Raw genomic sequence first — 20924 nt, forward strand, 5'->3', positions numbered from 1 at the left:
TACACTCTTTCCTTGGAAGATACCAGGAAAAACCATGTTTCAGTCTTACCAATTAAATGGTTTCTAAATCTCCCTCTCTCTCTCTCTCTCTCTCTCTCCACACACACACACACACACACACACACACACACACACACACAGTCTCATATTTCCTGGGATATGCAGGTCATAATCTACAGAACCTAAAAATCATTTTATCATCAAACCATTTCTTCCAACTTTCCTGATACGCTTACTCCTACTCTGTTACTCCTTTTACATGGGATAATAATATTTTTTTTAACCACTTCTTTCATTGTCCTTACCTTTCTCAAATCTTTACCTTCTGTCATTCCAAAGCCATAAAATAAATTCTGAGCTGCCTTTAATTATAAAATACTTACCATTGAATGAGCATCTAATATGTATCAAGTTGTAAACCACATTTTAAAAAGTAGATATTATCCTCCATTTAAACAGATTAAGATACTGAAACACATGGAAGTTGTTGTTTCCCCCAAAAAAACCCTTTGGCTAGTAAATGGCTTAGTTGGGATTTGGATCAAGGCCTGTACAATGCCATAGCTCCCAGTGTATCCATTTTAACTACACTCAATGCTTCCAGACTCTTTTTCAAGCATAAAGAAACCAGTAACAAAAGTCACTTTCTCTAAATGTTCTTGAAATGATCATTCCCATATCAGGAAGGGAGACAGAACATAAAGACTCCTAACTCGGGGAAACGAACTAGGGGTGGTGGAAGGGGAGGAGGGCGGGTGTTGGAGGGAAATGGGTGACGGGCACTGAGGTGGACACTTGACGGGATGAGCACTGGGTGTTTTTCTGTATGTTGGTAAATTGAACACCAATAAAAATTAATTTTAAAAAAATAATAAAAAAATAAAAAAATAAAAAATAAAAAATAAAAAAAAGAAATGATCATTCCCCATAAAAGAAGTCCAGCTTAGTTTTCAATCATCATTTATTCGTAAATTATGCTTTCCCTAAATTGCCCTGCTCTTACTTAAATGTATTTATGTGAATTTTGTGATCTCCACTGTTCCCAAGCAAATATGTATCATCAATTGATTTAACAATATGTGTTGATTTATGTGCTGAGTTCATGTTACTATTCTCAGTCTCTTTAATTCACAACTCTATTATTTATCTCTTTTATGAAAGTTTTCTTAACATCCTAAAATAAGCCTCAAGCTCAACTATACCAAGCAGTCCAAAAATCACTTGGAATTCAGGACTATCATCTCTGTACAGTTGCAGTTCTTGAATGCATGTACTAAATTTATAGAGGTGTGTCCATCTGCTCACTTGTGTTTATTTGGCCTCCCTCTTCCACTAGTACCGCTACTCTCATCCTTTGGAATTCTCCATCATACCTGAATGTTTATACTTCACTCATCATCACTGAAAAAAAAGGTGAGATTCAGGGCATTCATAAATGCAGAGGATGGTGAAGCACAGGAAAAAAATGTTTTATCTTAATTACTCTGGTAAATGAAGCCAGAAGGTGGTATATTAGAATGTAAAAGGATACAGGATCTCAAATACATTAATTGTCTATCTATAGTCAAGCCTGATATTTTGATCACCAAAATTGTACTACACTCAGGGTATGGTAGGAGGACTACAATACGCAAATTAAAAATAGCAATACCCTACAATACACACTAAGACATAATCAGGATTGGCATAGAGTTAAAATATGATTAAGGTGGTTAGCTCTTGGGAGGCTTTCAACAAATGCTTATTGATTGAATAAGTGCCTAAAAGATTGTTGCTTTTTACTTTCAATGTTGTGATTCTGTCTATACAGAAATGGGAGGATAGAGAGTTGAAGGGAATTTTGTTTCCTGTACATCATCCACAAACTTTATCTCAGAGTTACACTATCTAAAAGACTCAGAAATCCAAATTTCACAATTTGGTCATATATAACCCAATAAAAATCCTAATGTCATGTAATAAAATAGCATATTATAAATAATCATTAATGTTTGATTTATAAGGAAAATATAAAATTCTAGTCTTATTATTAAATGTAAGTAAATTCACCAAAATATCAATACAGTATGTAATTAAAAGAAATAGCTGGCTCACTTGATTTTATGTTAAACAATAAAAATAAAAATAGGAACAAGGTCTTGTTCTAAGAAATATTAAAATCCTAATATCATGTGGTATTTTGCTCACGTTCCCACATATCCTCTCAGAACTTTACTTTTCAGCAAAAAAAAAAAAGCAATTTCCAAAGACAAAAATCTAATTGCATATTGTTAAATCTGTTTCCTGCAAAAAACATCAAAAAATGAAAATAAATGAAAGTCACTTTAGTGTACATAACTGAAAAGTAGCTACTTTTGCAGTTATCACAAGGCACTATTAATTTCAAACAAAAGTTTTATCCCTTTCTGTTGCTAAACCACCAGCATTTTATTTTGTATTTAATTTACTTTCTTTAATGTACTTTTTGAAATTCAGCATAACATTTTAAAAATAGTAATCATTTTTCCTTATGGTGACTAAAGTTAAAAGCTGCTCAACTGTTATACTAATTCTTTTGTTTTTCTCCTCAACAAGCATTAATGAGCACTGGGCACCAAGCACTGGTTATGAAAATCACAGTCACCAAAGATTCCATTTATTAAACAATGATTCTAGATTGCAAAGTATCTTCTGATTGCAAATATTGATTTGCCTGAATATGTATTACTTTTAGTTATGATAGTTTTACATCATAATTTGTAAAAGTCAAATAAGAATCTATTTGAAATTCTCTTTACTAGACTTACCAGCTTGAGTGGTTATTAATTCATCCATTTTCACTATACTGAAAAGTCATATTAATATTTTTCTTAAAAAGTGAAAATGATGACTGAGATCCTAAATTGTAAGGGTCCAACAGCCCTGATAATACATTTCTTTCCTTTTGTTTTAATTGAGATATAATTGATATATGATATTAGTTTCAGTTCCACAATATAAAGCTTCAGTGTTTATATATACTGCAAATAATCACCAGAATTCTAATTAATTACCATCACCACACAGAGTTTACGAGTTTTTTTTCTCATAAGAATTTTTAAGATACACTCTCTTAGTAACTCTCAAATATACAATACAGTATTATTAACCATACATTTTGTTCAGAAGAGACATGTACCCTGAGTGTGTGGTTGAAATAAGGGTACATCAATAACTGAAGGGGAACAACTGGGAAAGCAATGCTTTAAGGGTCCAGCTAATGACCACTGAGGAAATTTATCACAACAGTAGACAGATCATGAACAGCCCAGGCCAACAGACTCACACATATCAAGTGCTCTACTGGAGCACAGGCTTTAAGCAAATCACGAAGTGAAGAGGCAAATGAGAGGAGTGAGATTGGACCCAGGAGAATAGGGTAAATACATTCTTTTCCAGTTCCAGCATTCCATAAGTCATTTGTTTCTCCGAATGTTTTGCCCCAACCTTATTTGTGCCGCAGGCATTCAATCCTAAAATGTGCATTTGGTTTCTTCAAATATCCCTAGGGCCACTCTCACCTTCATTCCATTTCATCTTTCTACCTAGAAAATTCAAAGTATATCAGAAATATAACCTAACACATATCAAAAAATTGTCTCCTAATTTCTATCTTGCATTTTTTTAACCTCAATAATCTACACCTGAAAACAGTTACATAATACATTCACTCTAAAGTACTAACTGCAGGGGGAGGGAGTGTGAAAGATTATTCCACTCAGGAATATTTACATTTTTAAAGCTCTCTAGTAACTTAATCAATGCTTTAATGTGAGATTTTAGGTGGCAAAGTGGTTAAAAATGAGGATGATTTATTTTAGTTTATCTTATTTTTTTACCATTCCAGAGCCATTGCGACATTTTCTATTGAGACTATTATTTTTCCATCTAGCTATCAAGGGCTGATTCTTCTACTGAAAGTAACTGTAATCATAAACCAAATATAATTTCTATACAGACACATATGTTGTATGTTATTAGGAGAGACTATTAATAATTTGCCTGTTGTTTTCAGACACATCGAAATGCAAATGTAAAAATATTTGTGTATGTTTCCTAATATCATATTTCTCAATGGGATGGTCAATCCTTAAGTACAAAATCATCCATTTGGGATTTACTGAGGAACCTGCAACTCCTACAGGGTTATGTTCCCCAGGATCCATTTTTTTTTTAAGTGATCTAACATAAGGACCTTAGAAAATTTTGGTGAAGAAAAAAATGTAAAGGAAAACATCTCACTGAAATGTTGACTGAAGTCATAACAAATATGAATATGTAAGCTTCTATGGCCTAAATAAGGATGAATCTACACAGATTTTCTCTTGCATGCTATAGTATTCTTGATGGCTTATTACTGACCTTAGGAAAGTTAGAAATTCTAGGGTCATGAGGAAGCCTACTTCTTCAATGATCAATCTTTTCCAATTGGCATAACTATTACTTTTTTAAAAAAAGATTTTATTTATTAATTCATGAAAAACAGAGAGAGAAGGCAGAGACACAGGCAGAGGGAGAAGCAGACTCCATGCAAGGAGCCTGATGTGGGACTCAATCCAGGACTCCAGGATCACGCCCTTAGCCAATGGCAGACGCTCAACCACTGAGCCACCCAGGCATCCCGCATAATTATTTCTTTATCTTATCCCCAGAAAAAGCAACTACTCTTAATTATTTTCAAATGTAGAACAAAACCTAGGAAAATGTGAGCATCAAGATAAACAATAACATAATGGGTCCCCATTCATTAAATAAGAATCTGAGTCCATAGAGACTTTAATTAAAAGAAATGTACTTCTTCACAGTAAATGCTAATTACTGTAAAACAGGTGAAGTTAGAAAATCATCTATGATTGTCAAAGCTAACAGGTAAAATTTTCATGAGGAACTGCATATTTACATGGTCTCAAAATGTTTCCAATAAAGTTAGAAACGGAAAATTACTAGCTTTACAGTAAAGAACCTGGGCAACTTAATTATGTGATCAGAGTCAGCATCACGAATATTGGGACAAACCAACATCATACACCCTCTGATACACACTGAAAACAACATAATATCTTTTAACTAATACTTCTGACAAGAATACATACTTGAATCTAATCATGGGAAAAGATTAAAACAAACCTAATAACAAAATAACTGGCACTATTCAAAAATATCAAGGTCAAGTGGGCAAAGAACAAATGTAAAACTCTCCCAATTTATGAGAACTAAAGGGACATAAAAATAAATGCAATGCATGATTGAATCCTGCATAAGGAACATTACTAGGACAACTGACAAAATTTAAGTACAGACTTTGGATCAGATAATAGTACTGTATCATTGTTAAGTTTTCTGATTTTGATAATTGTACCTTTGTTTTTTAAGAGACTGCCCATGTTCTCAGCAAATACACACTGAAGTATTTAGGAAAAAAAGACACTGTGCCTACAACTTATTCTCACACGGTTCATTTAAACAATCATATAATACAGTGATTATTACATATAATACATATAATAAAGTAAGACAAAATGTAAACAATTAGTAAATCTGGGTAAAGGGTATGTGGGAAACCCTGGTACTATTCTTTCAAGTTATATGTAAGTTTTATATTGAATAAAAATATATATGTATTAAATTTCCACCAATAAACATCCTGGCCCAGTTGATATCATGAGTTAATTATATCAAACATTTAGAAAGAACATAGTAAATAAAATAAACAGTACCAGTCTTACAGAAACTCAGAAACAGAACTTATTTTACTAGGTTAATGTAATCATGATATTAAAACATGAAAAAGATATTATAAGAAATTTACTGACCTAGAGCCATCATAAACATAGACATACAAGCTCTTACCAAAATAGAAGAAATTGAATCCATCAATATAAAAAGGATAATACAACATGAGCAAGTGGATTTTATATTAGGAATGCAAAATTAATTTAACATTCAAAAATCAATGTAATTCACCATGTTAGAATAATTTTTTTTAAAAAATATGTTCATCTCAACAGGTGCAGGGAACATGTTTGACAAGATTCAACACACATATGACAGGAAAACTTTTAGCAATCTATCTGTCAAAGAGAAATTCACTGATCTGATAAAGGTATCTACAAATAAAAACCTATAACTTCATACTTTATTTTATGATAAAATACAAATCAATCTCAGTGTGTAGGTTGAACAAAAACCCTTGGCAGTATTAAATTTCTTAGTAATATTTTGAAGTTCCTAAGTATTTCCCACCAGTTAAAAGTGTGACATCTGCTGTATCATTTGACGCAATTAAAGCCAACAGACATAAGAAAATTCAAATTCTGCCTCAGTTCACTGTTGCCTCTTTCCATGAAGCCTTAGAAAAAATACGTACAAAGAGCATTCAAAAAGGAAAGGAAAGTAGCATTTTATTAATTATAACTGCTTACTAGATTTAGAATTAAAAACAAAAGAATTTTGGTTAACTGAGATGGTATACACCTTTCTCATAAGAAAATTAAGTCTAAAAGTCTTCAAACCAAATCAGACAATGAGGTCTTCTCATTTATCCATATTCCCTTCCTACCTCAGTCCCCACCACTACCCTTTCCATGCTTGAAACAATATAGATATAGATATATAGATATATAGATATATAGATATATAAATATATGTCTGATCTGATTTTGTACTCTTAGAAAATCTCATTTGACTGGACTTAAAAGGGAGAAGTTCTCAGGGAGGACAGCCTCCCATCTCTTGGCAATCTATTCCTGGTCTTTTTCTTCGGTCTCCTTCATTCTCTTGGCCAAAAATTGCATATTCTGCAGCCTCTTCTTTATTTTTTTAGTACATTTTTTCTTCAGAGCAGTATGCTGACGTTTGTGTTGGAAGAACAACGAGACTTGGGTGTTTTGGTTCTAGGTTTCTTACCTACTTTGTTTAAAGGCTTTCTCACAACATACTGATAGACATAAGCTTCTTTAGAGAGATTGAAAAGTTTGTGGATTCTGCTAGTTCTTTTGGGCCACAGGCAACAATGCACAATAGTTATCAGTGACTCCAGGAATAGCCTCCAGCCCCCACTCCTTTTTTTTACAGTAACCAAGTTAAGAACACTGAGATTGATATCCACAATGCAACCTCAAATAGATTTGTGCTTTCTTTCTCCAGTACTCCTTGGTCTGTAGCAGGAATGCCCCTTACTCAATAGCAGGTGGACACAGCCATGGGTCAAGACTCCCTGCTTCATGGCGGGGGTGGGGGAGGGCTTGTTTGTCATTGCCACCACTGATTTGAACCACATAACCATTCCATTCTCTACCCAGGGCATCAGCAGCAACTTCTGTGGCCATATGCTTCCCATAAAATATATGAAGTTAGTGTTCATTCATGGTCCACTTCAATGAGTTTCTGACAGGTAGTATCCAGAAGAGAAATGTTCAGTTTCATCCTAAAGCAGCCAACTATCTCTGAAGTGGCATAAAAAAGACTCATCTTTTTTTTTTTTTTAAGTAAACTTTACCCTCAACATGGGACTCAAACTCAGGACCCCAAGATCAAGCGTTACATGCGTTACCTACTGAGCCAGCCAGGTACCCCTAGGAAATTGTTCTTTACATTTTTTTCAACACTCGATCAGCCTAAAATGTATTGTGATGGTTTCTCTTTCCCAACTGGCTTTCTCTCAACTTTACAAAAAGACCTACCTCTCATGCAACCAGAACCTTGCTATAGTAAATTGCCCCAAGTTCTAAGAACTACCAAAGCAGCTGTTGGACAATTCCAAAAATGGATGCTAAGACAGTAAAGTAATATTAATGGAAACAATTCCATTTCCAAGGCAGGTAGTTACTGATTATTTGCTTAAAACAAAAAAGAAAAAAAGTGACCTATAACTATCAACTGGTAAATCATTAAAAATAATTTTTGATGATATTCACTCTGTGATGCTTAGCAGATATGGAAGAAGTTCAAGGTAACATTTTTATTTACATTCATTTTTTATGTAGTGTCTTCAACACTACATTAATAAAAAAATAGAACTGATATTGAATTATCTCATTCTAACCATATATTATTATTATTCATTAAGGGATACATAAATTAACTGAAAAGAAGTCCAATTTATAATTCAAGTAGATTTTGATTATGAAAATTTTTAAGTTTATGTTCTTTTGATTATTTTGAACTTGTAATCAATGCAATGATAATTCAAGAAAATTTTGATGATTTACAGTTACTGATCATAAGAAATACAATTTTAATTTATATACACAGTTTTACTGCATAAAATGTATTAATGTGATCAATCAAGCATAAATATAACATTAAGGAAAATTCTCTAAGAGGAATAAAAATAACATTACAGGGAAAAATAAAGTAAAATTTCTGACTGTTAAAGAATACTCATGTTTATTTTTTTAACAGATGAGGAATATCAAATTACTACTGCATTTACTTTCTATTAGACACTTTTTAAGGGTTTTTTATTTATGTATTTATTTAAGAGTGACAGAGCAGAGCAAGGGAGAGAGAACATGAGGGGGGACAACGGCAGAGGGAAAAGCAGACTCCCCACTGAGCAGGGAGCCTGGTGTGGGGCTGGAGCCCAGGACCTCAAGACCTGAGCCAAAGGCAGCCACTTAACTGACTGAGCCACCCAGGTCCCTGTCCGTTGGACACTTTTAAAAGGATAATGTGACAGTTTTATTTTTAAATGTCAATATTTGTAATATGCTGAAAATTACATTTTTTTTAAAAAAACAAACATATTAATACCCATCACTATTTCCCAATCCCCCCACCCATACCCTCTCTATAACTACCAGTCTGTTCTCTACAGTTAATAGAGACTCTTACAGTTAACTCTTAAAGTTAATAGTTTGATTCTTAGTTGGTCTCTCTTCCCCTTAGCTTGCTTATTCTTAAATCCCACACATGAGTGAAATCTTTCCCTGACTTATTTCCCACCACTGATTTGAACCACATAACCCTTCCCTGGTATTTATCTTTCCCTGACTTATTTCACTTAGCATTATATTCTCTAGATACCTCAATGTTATTGCAAATGGAAAGTTTTCATTCTTTTTTATGGCTGAACAATAATCAGTGCCTATATACATATATATGTATACCTATATATATATATATATAGGTACATATACATATACATATACGTATACATATATACCTATATATATAGGTACATACATATACATATACATATATATATATACCTATATATATATAGGTATATATATATATGGTACCTTTATGTATAGATATACATATATACAGGTATCTACATATCTATGTGTAGATATAGATATAGATATGGAAGCAGCCTATATATATATATATACGTATACATACATATACATAAACATATATACACATATATATACATACATACACACACACACACATATATAGGCTGCTTCCATATCTTGACTGCTGTAAATAATGCTGCTATAAATATAGGGAGGCATATATCAATTAGTGTTTTTGTACTGTTTGGAATACAAAACAGTAGTGGAATTGCTGGACCATATATATTTCTATTTTGAACTTTCTGTGGAAACTCTGTACTGTCTTCCAGAGTGGCTATACCAGTTTGCATTCTCACCAATAGTGCAAAGAGGGTTCCCCTTTCTCTACAACCTCGCCAACACCTATTATCTCTTGTGTTGTTGATTTTAGCCATTCTGACAGCTGTGAGGTGGTATCTCATTGTAGTTTTGATTTGCATTTCCCTGGTGACGAGTGATAATGACCATCGTTTCATATGTCTGTTGGCCATCTGGATGTCTTCTTTGGTGAAATGTCTGTTCATGTCTTCTGCCCATTTTTTAACTGGATTACTTGTTTTCTTGGTGTTGAGCTATAGTTCTTTATATATTTTGGATTCTAACCCTTTATGTTATTTGCAAATATCTTCTTCCATTTGGTAGGTTGCCTTTTGGGCTTTTTTTTTTTTCTCCAAATTTTTATTTAAATTCCAGGTAGTTAACATACAGTGTAACCTAGTTTCAGGTATAGAATTTAGTGATTCACTACTTACACACAACACCCAGTGCTCATCCCAACAAGCCCTCCTTAATACCAGTCACCTAGTTTTTTTTTTTTTTTTTTTTTTTACCAGTCACCTATTTTAATCATCCTCCCACCTTCTCCATTCCAGTAACCTTCAGATTTGTTCTCTATAGTTAAGAGTTTGTTTCTTGGTTTTCCTCTATTTCCCCCCACTCTATTCATTTGTTTCCACTTATGAGTGGAATTATATGGTATTTTGTCTTTCTCTGACTGACTCATTTTGTTTAGCATTATACTCTCTAGCTCCATCCATGTTGTTGCAAATGCAAGATTCCATTCTTCTTTATGGCTGAGTCATATTCGTGTGTGTGTGTGTGTGTGTGTGTACACCACCTCTTCTTTATTCATTCATCAGTCAATGGGCATTTGGGCTCTTTCCATAATTTGGCTATTGTTGATAATGCTGCTATAAACATCAGCATGAAATCAGCAACACAGGAAACAATAGGTGTTGGCAAGGATATGGAGAAAGGGGAACTCTTACACTGTTCGTGGGAATGCAAACTGGTGCAGCCTCTCTGAAAAAGAGTTAGGAAATTCCTGAAAAGGTTGAAAATAGAACTACCCTATAATCCAACAATTGCACTACTAGGTATTTACCCAAAGGACACAAAAATACTTAACCAAAGGGATACATGCCTTTTAGTTTTGCCGATTACTTACCGTGCAGCTTTTTATTTTGATGTAGTCCCAATAATTTAGTTTTGCTTTTGTTTCCCTTGCTTCAAGGAACTTCTCTAGAAAAAAGTTGTTAGAGCTGATGTCAGAGAGACTACTGCCTGTGCTCTCTTCTAGGATTTTTATGGTTTTGGGTCTCACATTTAGATATTTAATCCATCTTGATTTTATTTTTGTGTATGGTGTAAGAAAGTGGTCCAGCTTCATTCTTTTGCATGAAGCTGTCCTGTTTTCCCAACACCATTTGTTGAAGAGACTATCTTTTTCCCACTGGATATTCTTTCCTGCTTTGCCTATATAATTGTGGGTATATTTCTAGATTTCCTATTCCATTCTATGTGTCTATGTGTCTCTCATGAGACACAGAGAGAGAGAGAGAATGGCAGGCAGAGGGAGAAGCAGGCTCCATGCAGAAGCCCAACATGGGACTCAATCCCAGGACTCCAGGATCACACCCTGGGCCGAAGGCAGGCGTTAAACCTCTGAGCCACCCAGGGATCCCTATGTGTGTCTATTTTTGTATCAGTACTGTACTGTTTTGATCACTACAGCTTTGTAATATAACCTGAAATCAGGGATTTTGATGCCTACAGTTTTGCTTTCCTCTTTCAAGATGGCTTGGCTATTTGGGGTCTTTTGTGATTCCATACAAATTTGATTGTTGTTCTAATTCTGTGAAAAATGCTGTTGGTATTTTGATAGAGATTGCATTAAATGTATAGATTGCTTTGGGTAGTGAAAGTTGCATCTTAAATGACAACCTATGTTTGTGAGTATACATTTTTTCAAAATTCTTATAATGGCTACCCAAAAAAAGTTTTAGAATCATTAGTCCAAAAAGTAAGGCTTTTTGTAGGCTGAAATTTGGAGACACAGATTTTCCTTTTTAAATATGGGATAACCTGTAGCATAAGCTTATCCATAGAAACTTTCTGTGGAATTAACTGTGAGAATTTAAAGCATTTGTACTTACTAATCAGACCACTATAAAGAGAATTTTACAGCATTTTTTGGTCTGGTGTGATTGTTCAAGTGTTTAAAAACAGAGAGAACTGCACTAAACAACCAGAGAGGGAATATTTTAATATCCATAAAATATAGGGGAAATCTTAAAGATTTGCAAAGATGAGTAAGCAACTTCCCAGTCATCAATATAGATTAATTTGATATCTTTTGTACAAACGGTACAAAAGAAATAGAAACACTGTCTCCACACCTCTATTCATCATTCACTATGATCACTGATCTACAACCTCTCAATGAATTCATTAGAATTCCTGCTTTAAAAAAAAAAGAATGGAGGTATATAAATAATTTACACTGCTTTACTTTTCTGATCATTACATAAACAAGAAACAGGATATCTAGATTGGTAGTCTCCTTAGGTAGAAAAATGATAAAGGCAGATCACAATCTATTAGTGTTCTACTAGAATACTTCCCAGAAAATGTAATAATTTGGGTACAATTAGATGTACACACCATAAAGTCACATGCAGAATTGTTAAGATTCTTTTTCCAATTTAACCTTATATTAATAAAATCTAATTTTTAATTACATGTATGATCAATTCCTGGCAAACTAATATTGAGGGGCAAATTAAAATGAAGAGTGGAGAGGACTTCTTAAACTTAGTCTAAAACATTTCCTTGTGATTTTCTAGTTACCTATTTGAGTAAGTATTATTTCCTTAGGCTTAACCCTTTTTTATTTAACATTATTATGTTGTGAAGATAAATTTTGAAAGTGACTTTTTTTCTTTTAGTTCAAATAGTGTTCATGAGAGACAATCCATATGGAAAGAATGTCTTGAGCACACATTTATTATGAATAAACTTTGTAAGAAGACTGTAAGAAGTATACCATGAATATTCAATTTCCCTAAATTAGTAAGTTATCTATTATTAAGTCAGATACTAAAAAAAAAAAAAAAAAAAAGCTGCTGAATGCTATCAAATTGGTGCCATCAGCCTGAAGGACCAAAATTAACTCATATATCACAACACATATAGAAAGATGTCTAGTTTAAATTGTCAAGAAGATGACTATTAACAAAATACAATTTCATTATGCATATAAGGTAGATCAATAAATCTTTGATATTGAGATATTAGTAAGGTTATTCTACCTTTGCCTTTGCAAAATTGCTTTGCTGGAAAACTAAATAAAGGAAGGATGTAGAGCACTAGAAAATGAGGGCGCTTATTTTTTTGTAAGATTTTATTTATTCATGAGAGACAGAGATAGAGAGAAGTGGAGACACAGGCAGAGGGAGAAGCAGGCTCCATGCAGGGAGCCCCAAGCGGGACTCGATCCCGGATCTCCAGGACCACACCCTGGGCTGAAGGCAGCGCTAAACCGCTGAGCCACCTGGGCTGGAGGGCACTTATTTCTTAAAATTCAACTCTTCTTCAATCAAATGCCAGTAAGTTCTGACAGTAATGTTGGATGGGAGGATCTCTGTATACACTTCTCAAAACAATCCCCCTTTTGTTATTCTCTTAGTACAATTCAACATTTTCATGGGTGATTTGCTTCAGAGGCTAAAAGGATCTCTTCAGAAGCAAAAGTTGCCTTGAAAAGCAGGCTTCTACCTGGACTGCCTCTCCTAAACTGGAGATTTTTTTCCCTCTTTATAGAGGAAAAAAGTTAGTGAATTATTGGCCAATATTATTAAAAATAGTAATATACTCAAATAATATAATATAAATATATAATATAAAATGTATTTTATATATTTTTCATTTATACTTCCCCAATTCTAGAGTGTCTTTAATGTGAATTATGTTTGATTTCTTGTTCCCATTGGAGTGAATTCTTTTAAGCTTCACAAATGCCCTTTCCTTCTCTGGGAGGGAGCCTACTGCCTTATACACTCTATTCTTGGTGACTTTTCACCTGCTCCTTCTGTCACTGTTAACATTGACTTCTTTCTCCTAAGTAAAATCAAGAAGAGTTCACTCTCCCATAAATTTAGGGATCCATAGGATAGTCTTAATCATTCAGTTGTTTTATGGCCACTATGTTAAATAATTGATCAGGGATTAACTGGACTTGGTTGGGTTAGACTAGAATTGATTGGCACTTCTCAGTCTCCCACTCTGACAATTACAAAGTTGTTTCTCAGGTTGAAACTTAGACATTTTGATTCTCTCCTCAGTCAGGTCAGGCTCAGTGGGGCTCACCCATCTTTAATCTCAGACAGCTATCATTTCTCCTTTTGATTCAAGTATTTTAATCCCTGTGTCCCAAAACCCAGAGAAAAATTGCACAGTTCTCCTCATTGTCTCCTGCAAGAGATCTCTGATCAAATAGAGTTTCCATTGGTCATTCCAGAATTTCAGAGTTTCTCCAGTAGCCATACAACTGAAGAAATCCTAAGATTCTTAATATCTTAAAAATATATGCATTTTCCAGATTGTTTAGCAACCCAGAGCTTTTTCACTTTGGCAAATTCAGCCAGTCTCCTAAAATTAGTATTATTTTTCCATTTTGCTTGTGGTCTTTAAAAGTTTGTAGAGAAATCAGGGGATCCTGGGTGGCTCAGCAGTTTGGCGCCTGCCTTTGGCCCAGGGCATGATCCTGGAGTCCCGGGATCGAGTCCCGCATTGGGCTCCCAGCATGGAGCCTGCTTCTCCCTCTGCCTGTGTCTCTGCCTCTCTCTCTCTCTCTCCATGCCTATCATGAATAAATAAATAAATAAATAAATCTTTTAAAAAAAAGTTTGTAGAGAAATCAATGTTTTAAAAATAGTATTATTACTCTCTATGAGGTAGATTTATTTAGATATAAATGTAAATAATAAAATAATCCTCAGAATTAGATTATCTTCTCAATATTTTTTCTTCATTAAAGATTGTAAAAACATAAAAGTAATTTTGATTTTCTTAGAGAACTGGGATAGACAATTCACCATAAATTCTATGAAACTAAATTTAAACCTACAAAATTTCCATTTTACTCAGCAAATGTGAGCACTTACCACTGTGCCTTGCCCTACTGCCTGACAGTAATACTTTGATTGGAAGAGTTACACACTAAGGTCCCTAGGTCATGGAAAAACAACTAATGCTACCATGAATATTGATCTGCCCGGACCTGAAGGCAATGAAATTTATTTTGCCTATACCAGAAACTTGATCTCCTCTGTGTTCTGGTGCTTGCCCTAGAAATAGCCACCAAGTGTACTACCTTAAAGACTTTTATCTCAACCCTACCTAAAAAAAGTTCTTTCTTGTATTTCATCTCACACTCTAAAGTCTTGTTTGGGTACATTTTGGTCACTCAATACCCCAGAGAAGGTTAAAATGACTGCATACTTGTGTTGGTCAGTTGAAATAAACTTCATGAGAAATTATTCCTTGTAAGTAAATAAACAATAAAGTTAACAAATAAAGAACAACTCTGGAAATGGTTAATCCCAATGCTTCTAATCAGATGAATAGATCAATGTGACAGGTAATAAAGCTGGAAGTCAATCTTTAGGATTTGTGTAAGTAGGGCAGTTAAGACCTGGAGAATTTGAGAATAGCAAGCTCCTAATAAAAGAGGATTAATTAAGAGTATTCAGGAAAAGAGAAAGAGGGCATTACCCATGGTTATATTTTAGAGTGGAAAGCAAGGCAGAAACCTAGTCATTTGATCATGTCAAATGGCAAGCTGTATTAACAAAATGTGTAGCTGCAGATAACAGATATTCTAATTAGTAGAAAAATAAATAAGAGTTGCTGTTTCTCATATGAAAATTAAGAGATGGGCAGTTGCTGGAATTACTTCTCCATTCATTGAAACTACCCTTAATCCAGTGTGTTATTGCTCTATTGCACTATCTTATGTTGGCTCTCATTCATATATGTGCTACCAATGACTGACTGCAAGATGCCACTGCAACTCCAGACAACATGGCCACATTCAAAGCCAGATAAGTGAGGTAAGTGTAGAACCATGTTCATAAATCACTTTGGACTACAAAAACTTTCCCAGAAAACCCTAGCAGAAATCCACTTATATCTCATTGGACAGAACTACCATATGGCAACTATCTTAGCTATAAGGAAACCTGGAAAAGTTAGCACATTCTACTTTGCTATGTATTTTTGTAACATAAACTACTCAATTTGTGCTTGGTAAATAAGGCAATAATGTCATTATGAAGGAATAAATACATTGTTTCATGTAGAACTTTTTCTATGCAAAGGAATCCAGAACAGCAGCAGTAATACATATTATATTAATTGAAAGATGCAGTTTTTCACATTTTAACACTTCTGAAACCAGTGAAATCTATCATTGTGTAGAACAGGTGAACGCCATTACAAGTTGTCATCGTCTGTGCATGCATATGCAAACTTGGTCATAGTAACATATATTATCATACATCCAAAAGAATACTATTCCGTTGCTCCATATGTCAAGCAATATAACTAAAGGCATGACAAAGTGCAAAATTCCTCAAAATCAATGAAAGACATTTCAAAACAAGCAGGGACTGGTATGACTGATATATCTATTAATCTTGTAAACCTATAAGATAGAAAACATCAGTTTGTCAGAAATTTAATACTGATTTTGAACAGAAGCTGTTTAACAACTAGTAATGCATGATTCAGTGAAGACAAAATAAAACTATAAATTGGTCAAAGAGAAAAACATGAGCCTCAAAAGTCGTAAGTTAGTAACTTGGAAGAAAATCTCCACATTTTTAAGGAATGCTACAATACTCTTAATGGCATAAACTATATGTGCAAAAATATGGAGGATTTTGCTAAGTTGAAAACTGATACAGAAGAGCTGGCCTCCAAATGTAAAGAAGTCATAGCAATCTTACCCATTTTCTTTAACTATAATTTTTAATTTTAGGTATGTACAGAGTGATTTTTTTTACAGTCCATGATCAAGTAAGTCTTTCAATGAGTAAACACCCTTCTAACTTTGAAAATAAAACATTGTCTCATTGCTTAATTAGCATATGTGACTCTTATTAGCACATAAAATAGAGTGCTTTACCTTACAATAAAAGCATTTTAATAAATTTGATATAATCAGTAGGAAAGTGGGAGAAAACAACCTTTAGATTGAGAACTATTGTAGAATCAGGAACCTTCTCTGGATAATTTTAAGAAAATTAAAAATGAGCTCATCATTTTCAGAGAAATTCACCCAAGATTTAAATGACTCTAGGCTCAATGCAGGATGTACTACCTAACTTCCTTACTTTTGCAAATAGTAGCCTCACTAGCTCAAAGCACCATTTCCATGTGCATTATTCTATACTGCTATTCCTGGCCTGGCTAGAGTGTTGCCAGTATCTTGTCTTTTGTTTTCGTAAAATTTTAATATTCCCTATGGTAGCTTCTGTTTGTTTCTGGTTTTCAGAAATACAGTTGTTTTGTGACTACTGACCTTATACCACAATCCTACAAAATTCCCTTATTGTTTGTCATAATTCATTTAAACAATAACAAAATTTGAATTATTTTGGAATTTCTCTGTAAACCAATCACTTAATCTGCAATAGTGAAAGTTTTATTTCTTCCATCCCAACCTTTAATAATGGTTGTTTCTTTCATTACTATAATAAATAAGACTAAACATAATTATAATTAAAAGCAGTAAAAGTGTAAAATTAGGTATCTTTGCCTTGTTCCTAAACTCAATGAGACAATTTTCATTATTTTACCATCTATAAAGTTTTACTTGTGCAGTAGTTTTCAATTTATGTAATTTCTTCAATAACTACAAGAAAATTCTCTTCTATTTTAACTGTCTATAAGTTTATTTCATCTAAATTTTCAATTTTATGACATAAAAGTATTTTGAATTCCTTTGTTATCTTTCTAGTGTTTCAGTATCTATAACAATATTATGTTTTTCATTTCTAGTGTTGCTAATTTGCTCCTATTTTTCCTGGTTTGGTTTCACTGAAAGTTTGTCAACTCCTTTAGCCTTTCCAAAGAACAACTTTTTTATCCTTATTAATTCCCTCTAGTGCAAGTTGTCATTTGATTAATTTCTGCTCTTCTTTCCCTCTGCTTTCTTCAGACTTGTTTTCTTGTTCTTTTCTCCAAATTCTTTAAACGGATGCTCAGCTAATTACTTTTAGCTATTTTTCTTTTTTAAAAGTTTTTATTTATTTATTCATGAGAGACACAGAGAGAGAGGCAGACAGAGAAGGAGGGAGGCAGAGGGAAAAGTAGGCTCCCTCTGGGGAGCCAAATGTAGGACTGGATCCCAGGACCATGACCTGAGTTTAAGGCAGTTGCTCAACCACTGAGCCACCCAGGTGCCCCTTGTAAGCTCAGCTTTAACTATATAATCTATGGAGACAAATGAAAATACAGAGAAGGAGGGCTTTTGTCTCCAACATCCCTGAGGACTTGTTTTTTTTTTTTTTCTTTTTGACATCAAAGTCTGCAAAATGACCTTGGCTCCATACAATACTAACTTCTCTTTATATTTCCTTGACCTCTGAAGTTTTGGAAATACTTTTTATATACTTCCTTTCTGTGAATGTTGTGATGGTGTCTCCTGGTTTTCTGACTTACTTCTCTGCCTCGTTTGGGAATTCTTGGGAATTCTCACGTCACTTCTACTTGACTTCTAAATTTCAGAGTGCCCGGTGCTTATTTTTAGACTTTTAATTTAGTTTTTAAAAATATTTTGTCCCTAGGTTACCTTCTCTAGTTTCATGGTTTGGAATATCATCTCTATCCTCATGAATCCCACACTTTTCTCCCCTATAATCCCATACTTATTTTTTTTCTTCTAGTTGGATATGTAATAGACATGACCCAAACAAATATCTTGATTTTTTTCCTGCCTTCCTCCACTAAGCCTGTTTCTCCCTCATATTAGTAAATGATGCCGCCAGTCTCAAAATTGCTCAGGCTTAAAGTTCATGAATTATCTTTGTTCATCTCTTAACTTTTCATCCCAAAGTATGTATGTTCTCACATATGTGTACACACACACTGTGTAATACATTGACAAATCCTATCAATTCAACTTCAAAGGCATACCCAGAACTCATATATATTCCATTGGTTCCTACAAATATCATCACTCAAGCCATCGTTACCTATTGGTAAAACATTGAAGAGCCTCTTTCTTAACTGATTTATATGCTCACTTGTTTGCTTCTCTACCGTACAACCTAGAATTACAGTGATTTTTTAAAAAGAATAACATAAGTTAAATATTATTGCTCTATTTACAACCTTACAGGCAATTCCCATTGTACCAGAATAAAATTTAAATTCCCTCCCCTGATTGGTAGACACTACCAAACACTAGAAAGATAACGAAGGAAACACAATCCGGGCCCTGCCTACGTATATGACTCATCTGGCTTCATACTTCATTCTCACCAACTGTGCTCCAGACTTCTAACTGTTCCTTGAACACAACCAGTTATTTCTACTCTAGTGCCTTGTATTAGCTTTTTCCTCTGCCTGAATGCTTTTACCCTAGGTCCTTGTGGGGCTGGTCCCTTCTCTTCTTTAAGCCCTCAATTTATGCTACCCATTCAGAGCAGGATGCCAACCTAATTTAACCATGAAGTCATCTAATCACATTAGTCAATTATAAGTTTGTGAAAACACTTTATGTCTATCTTTTATTATATACCTGTCGGCTCGTCCCTTCCAGAATTTAAGCTTTTTGCAAATAAAGATATTGTCTATCTTTATTTACTGCTTTTCCCCTGGCATCTAGAAAAGTGCCTGTTACATAAGAACTTAATAAACAATTAAAAAAGTGAATCCTCACAACAAAAACAAAAAACATTTAGATTGGTTCCTAAAGCAGCTCAGAAGAACTACTGTACTAATACAGTTATTTCCATTCCAGTGTGATTTGAAGACTCAGGGAAAAAATCAGAAAGCCAAAACTTGTGGCCCCTGACACAAAATCATCTTTAGTGACCATTTTTCTGAGAGCACTCCAAAGGCAATTTAGAAGAGACCTTGAATCAAGTGGTGGGCTCAGTCTCCATTATGAAAAATCAATAAATGCCCCTCATCTTCTCCTTTAATTCTTATAAAACATATAAATAATAATACTTAGCTCTTTTTTGGGGAAACTTAAAAATTGCTTCCTCTGGAAATTTTTTTCTTTCTCTTTTAAAACCCTGGTTTTTGCTCTTTCTCTTATTCTCTAATAATACTTTTCAGTGGCTGATCACTTTCCTCTGAAAGGTTAAAGTTCTGCTAGTGCTGGGCTGGGGAAAATTAGGGGGGACAAAGGCATCTAGACAAGATGTCAGGTGACTTCTGCCCTGAATCTTCAGGGTGTGAAGGTATCATCACATTTCATTTGATCTCATTGCAGAGAACAGCAGGTGGGGCATAGAAAAGTTCTGGAAGCTGCCTTTGGCCAGAATGACCACTATGGACTGGCCACCTGCAGTGATGGGCAGAGTGGGAACAGAGGAAGCCCAGCCTCTGTGACCAACTGCCGTTTCTGCTTGTCCTTTCCCTTGAAAGGGAAACTTTAAGAAACCTTTGGCTGGAAATGAATAAAGGTTAAGAATTAAAATACTGATTATGTAAAATTTGTATTTTACTTCTGGACCTAATAAAAAAAGTTAGGACTAAGAAAAATCTGTCTGAGCCTTCCTACTAGGCCTACTGAGTCCTGTCCCCAAAATTGCCAGATGTAAAAGCAAGTCAGCCAGGTATTTTATTAAGGAAGCCACTTCCATTTACCATCAGTGCTTAGTTAGCAAGAATCTCTTAAGGTGTTTCAACAGACAGGCTTTATGCCAATTGATATTATGTTCAAATGATTTTGCCTCCAAAAAACCCTCTTTATTAAACGGAATCTCCTCTTTTAGAAGTAGAAATTAAAAAAAAAAATCTTACATATGTGAAGGTATAACCAGTTCTTTTTTTTCTTACAGAACTGAAAAACTAAAATTATCAACTGTGACCTTTCCAGAGCAGGGTCATTTCTGCTCTTGTTAAATTTCCTCTTTTTACAAGGTCAGGGCTCAGAGTGAGTGACCTGCTACAATCTCCAAAGGGCCATAAATTGTAGAAAGTGCCCATCGTCCTCCCTCATGCTCTTTGCTTAGAAGTACTAGAAGCCCATTCAAACTAGCTTAAGCTTGGGCAGCCTGGGTGGCTCAGCAGTTTAGCGCCACCTTCAGCCCAGAGATCCTG

The sequence above is a fragment of the Vulpes lagopus genome, chromosome 16 (genome assembly GCF_018345385.1).
Source record: "Vulpes lagopus strain Blue_001 chromosome 16, ASM1834538v1, whole genome shotgun sequence".
NCBI lineage: Eukaryota > Metazoa > Chordata > Mammalia > Carnivora > Canidae > Vulpes > Vulpes lagopus.